Source organism: Adiantum capillus-veneris, chromosome 23 (genome assembly GCF_014529385.1).
Source record: "Adiantum capillus-veneris isolate H3 chromosome 23, ASM1452938v2, whole genome shotgun sequence".
NCBI lineage: Eukaryota > Viridiplantae > Streptophyta > Polypodiopsida > Polypodiales > Pteridaceae > Adiantum > Adiantum capillus-veneris.
This window is the reverse complement of record NC_140953.1, coordinates 87,770,725-87,775,042: the sequence shown is the minus strand read 5'-3', so window position 1 is coordinate 87,775,042 and position 4,318 is coordinate 87,770,725. Positions and strand designations below refer to the sequence as shown.

The following is a 4,318-nucleotide window of genomic DNA, read 5'->3' as shown; positions in this document are numbered from 1 at the left end:
TGCCCTCACATTTGTTAGGGGGAAAAAAGCATTGGTTGAAGATACCTTAGCCCAATTATGGCAGTTATAGGGCCGAAATAGTTTTTTTTGACTTTTACTACGTTATCCCGTTTCCGCTGCGAGACAATACTAGGTCTTCTTCTAAGGCTATAGACCCAAGCCATTGTCAATGGTAAAGGTTTATTCCTTGGATTTTTCTTGTTTAGAGACTCTGATTTTTATTAGACCTAGAGACCTGTCAAGCATCCCATCCCGATCTTGGTGTAGTCCGGGTTGGGAACATTACATATGATCATGGCATACTTGGTATTGTTGCAAGAGATCGTAAGCAAGGAAGGTGAAGATTAACAGGCACTTGCAATGGAGAATGTCACGCTAAGGGTTTTTGTTGTTGAGAATGAGAATCTTATGAGGACACTTGAGATGAAAACAACACGTTTGATGCAACTTGAAGAGGAAGTTAAAGAATGTAAACGCTTTCTTGTGGAATTGAATGATTTGAAGGAGTTCATAACAAAAGTGGAGCATAACTATGTATTGAAAGAGGAGAAATTTGACACCATGAGTTGGGATATATGTGACATGAAATATGTATGCGCAAACAAGTCGTGGGCTAATGTATGTGGTAGTAGTGTGGTTCCTATTTCCTCCCCCATGCAAGTTATCGCTCAAAAAAATAATGTTGACAATGTGGATATAGAGGAGCTGAAGGAATGGGAGCGACCCATGTGAGGTCCCCAAACAGAAGATTGGGGTGACGACTTTCCATGTGAGGTCCCCAACCCAGAAGATTGGGGCAACTTGATAGAAGGCCTTCCTTTAATTCTCAAGTTCCATTGACAACACCCTACTCGGATTCCACAAAGCAAGGATACAAGCAATAGAAAAGAGGAAGTCCTCTATCTATCGTGATCATGGGTTATTAGGGCCATACACCACAAGCCAAGTCAAAAAATCATGGGTTATAAGGGCCATACACCACAAGTCAAGTCAAAAAATCAAAGGATTCTAATGGAAACTAATTACTATATCATAAAGATAAAATCTCATTGACATACTTATGATCTAAAAACAATGCCCTTTTTCCCACGTTGAAGAGGTACGGCCAGCATTCATAAGTCCTGAACATGATATTAGACTTATTCTTAACTAACAAGTAGGCTTGTGAAAAGTATTCCACAAATCGGGTTCACCTGTGCATAGACATACTTCCATTAGGATACTAGTCTCCCACTTTCCACATCTCACTTACCTATTCCTCTTGTTTTTAGTTGCTACCACATTGTTTTACAGATACAAACAGGATTCCTTTATTAATTCCGGGCACATGTTCTTTCATGCAGTCCTTCAAACATCACCCAAACAATTCTTTCTCAAACATGGTCTAATGAAGACAATTCTATATTTCAACAAAAAGAATTATCCAATTATCTTATGCGTTTGTCACTACCCGCGAACTTTCTCTGTCTAACTGCAGAGCCTTGCAAAAAGGACTAGTTTCAACAGCTTTTTTTAAAGTTTTTGGTAGAGAGAGAGAGAGAGGGAGAGGTGAAGAGAGAGGAAAGCAAAGTAAGTCACACAGAGAGTGATATTGGCAGTGTTGTGAGCCAGATAGTGCGTGTGTGTCCGCGAGGGAGAAGTAAGACTAGAGAGCTATCATGGAAGGCAGCAGAAGAAACAGCTCTAGGGTGGTGGCGGCACTAGTGGTGGTGATGGTGGTGGCAGGCAGTCTTGCCGAGAAGGGGGAGGCAGGCAATCTCGTGCGGGACAGTGGGAAGCAAGCTATTTCCGTGTGCAAGCTACCTTACAAGAACCACGTCAGCACCTTCATTGGCATTGACGTGCTGCAGCGGGGTGAAGTCATTGTACTCCCTCACCAAGGGGGTGAGGGTGAACCGCGTCACCGCCTACGGCTCCATCAAGCAGTTGTCCGCATCTTTGGGCTCTGCGCTCAAGAGCTCTAGTGTGTCCACCATTTCTGGCTTACGCGGTATCAATCTCGGCTATGCGATCAACACCTCCACCAACTGTGCCACGATTCCTTGAATGAATGGCCCTTGCGACTACCGATGCCATCCTATAATGGCCAGGTGGCCCAGCATTATATTATAACGCCTACTTATGCCGATCCTCGCCTTCCATGATGAGTACATTAGCCCCCCAACTATCGTGAAATTGACCCCCTACCAACCAAGTTGCAGCAGATGTCAGCAACTAGCTTTTCTCCCCTCTGCGGTTGTAGTTTTGCCCCTACTCTTACACTGATGTACTTGCTTTTTGGTGAATAAAATCCGCCCACTTATTACAAGTTCAAGAGGAGAGAGAGAGAGAGAGAGAGAGAGAGAGAGAGAGAGAGAGAGAGAGAGAGAGAGAGAGAGAGAGAGAGAGAGAGAGAGAGAGAGAGACTTCTCAACTCACCGAGTCACCTGCATAGTCTAGACAAAAGTGAGAGAGAGGGAGAGAGAGAGAAAAAAAAAACTACTAAAAGCAGTCCGCCCCGACGTGGACTATTTTCAATAGTTTTTTTTTCGAGAGAGATAGATAGATAGATTTTATTATCGTCCTCGGAGGTCAAATATGACCTATGGGACCAAAGTTACATGTGATGTAGTATGTGTATGGCTGATGAGTGACTCTCGATGCTCCAAAATTGTAGTGATGAGAGTCGCAATGGAGAGCCCACACTTTGGCTGGGAGAGGAAAGTGTGTAGGTCTAAGTTATGGTTGAAAATGTGAGAGAAGCAAGTTCGGATGTGATCAAAAGCTGAGCACTCTAGTAGTGTGTGGTACTCAGACTCTCGAACTTGCAGTGAGCATAATGTGCACAATCGATTTGACTCTTCTCCATTGCCCCAACGCCCTATCTTGCATCGAAGGAAATGGGAGCTAAGCCGAATTGCTGCGATAGTGCGTATCGCGGACAAGGGAATAGGCTCAAGCATGTAAGTGTGAGTACGGTTTCCTCTCTCAGCGAAGAACATGGTTTTGTAGTTGGGGGCAATATAGGTGGTGTAATGTATGAAGCGTGACCAACCGGATTTCTCCCAAGCCGTAATACATTGGCGTTGTAGAAAAGCTTCATTCACTTGAGAGTCAATTGAAGCATCATGTAGCAAGTGTAATGCATCCCATCTCCCAAACCACTTCTTTATGTCTTGCATCCATCCCGTGCTCAAGATCTTGCTTTTATGCGTCTTTTGAACTTTTTTGCTTGCTTCCCATGCAATTGTAGGAAGTCGATGTGAGGGGTTTTGACGCATCTTTATCATGTACTCCACAACCCTTTCCATGGCCATAACCTCAATTGGAAGAGATCCCGACTCAAGAAGTAGGAGCATATATGATGTTTGTGTCTTAACTTGGAGAAAGTTTGTAAGAAAACGCTTTTGGACATTCTCAAACTCTTTCCAAGTAGACTTTGAGATGCTCCCGCCCCACACTTGTGACTCCATAAAGAAGAACCGGTGTCACCAATGCATCAAAAAGATACTTCTTGAGAACCCAACACTTGATGTTTCCCGCATTACACATGTTCTCAAATGCATAATATGCTCTCTTTCCCGCTTCCAAACGACGCATAGCACATTCATGCCACTTGTGATTGGATGGAACCTCAAGGCCAAGGTACTTAAAGCTCTCAACAACTTCAAGTGTCTCGTTGTTGTACACAATGCATGGCTTCTCCTTATGATTGGTTTTCACAAGCATAACCTTTGTTTTGGATTCATTTACAATCAGCCCACTATGCAAGCAAAAGTTCTCAAGGACAACCATAAGCTTTTGTGCATCTTCTAAAGTGTGTGCTAGAAGCACTACATCATCCGCATACAACAAAAGCATGATTACCGCATTGCAAATAGTGACCTCTTCAATGCCTTCTTCTTGCATAAAGCCAAGTACCATTTGTTCCAATTGATCGATGCATAGACCAAAGAGAGTTGGTGACAATGGACATCCTTGTTTAACCCCAATAGTGCTTACAAAAATTTCTGAAATTTCTCTTCCCATGCGCAATTGACAAATCACCTTCTCATAGATTCGAGAAACCGCAAGCATAAACTCACTTGGCACTTGGAGTTCTTCCATTCTTCTCCACAAATTGTTACGTGGAATCATATCAAAAGCTTTCTTAAAGTCCACAAAACAACAATACAATCGCTTGCCTTTCAACCGACTTTCCTCCATGAGAACACGAAGAGTGACAAGATGATCAATGGTGCTATGGCATCGAGGAAAACCCGCTTGTCCCTTTGCACGCTTGTCATTCTCTTCAGCCCAATCACTCAATTTCATCTCCATTATGCACCCAAACAACTTT

At 43.2% G+C, this 4,318-nt stretch overlaps 1 pseudogene; it reads left to right on the top strand.

The window, feature by feature from the left end:
* Positions 1-1,658: 1,658 nt before the first annotated feature.
* LOC147428121 (non-specific lipid-transfer protein 1-like) lies at positions 1,659-2,046 on the top strand (annotated as a pseudogene).
* The last annotated feature ends 2,272 nt before the right edge of the window (positions 2,047-4,318 follow it).